Source organism: Nanorana parkeri, unplaced genomic scaffold (genome assembly GCF_000935625.1).
Source record: "Nanorana parkeri isolate BGI_ZX_2015 unplaced genomic scaffold, ASM93562v1 scaffold1345, whole genome shotgun sequence".
Lineage (NCBI taxonomy): Eukaryota > Metazoa > Chordata > Amphibia > Anura > Dicroglossidae > Nanorana > Nanorana parkeri.
The window spans coordinates 462,364-462,915 of NW_017307613.1; positions in this window are offsets into that span (position 1 = coordinate 462,364).

Below are 552 nucleotides of genomic sequence, written 5' to 3' on the forward strand. Positions count from 1 at the left end.
TATGTTCAGTAGCTGGTGGGAGAAGGGCCCAATATCTGGTTTTCTGCATTTACAACCAGGTTCAGTTTCCAACCCATCAGATATTCCCCTTGTATGGGACGTGTAATGTATACCGAATGCCAAAAATGCTGTTTTTGATAGAGTAGGGAACGGTTAAAACTGCCAGTGTTTCTTTGCCAGCCAAGCACCATTATAGAGAACTCCCGTCACTTTCTGTCCCATGGACAACAGGAAGAGGGGAAATCTCTAAGTAAAGGAAAGGAAATTCAGAGTTAGGACTTACCGGTAACTCTATTTCCATTAGTCTTCCAGGACAGCATCACGAGATGGAATCTCCTCCCCCACACACAGGAAACACGTCAACTTTAGACAGCTGCCACCAGAAGATGCGGCCTCAGTCCTGGTGACAATGACTGATAGTCTCCCCAGTGGGAACTTAGGCAGCAATAAAAACCTGACAGAGCTTCTAAGCCCACACAACCACAGAAAACCAGCCTGTCCTGATGCTGAGCAGTGGAGGATAAGGGGGGGCCTCGGCAGACATGGAGTTGA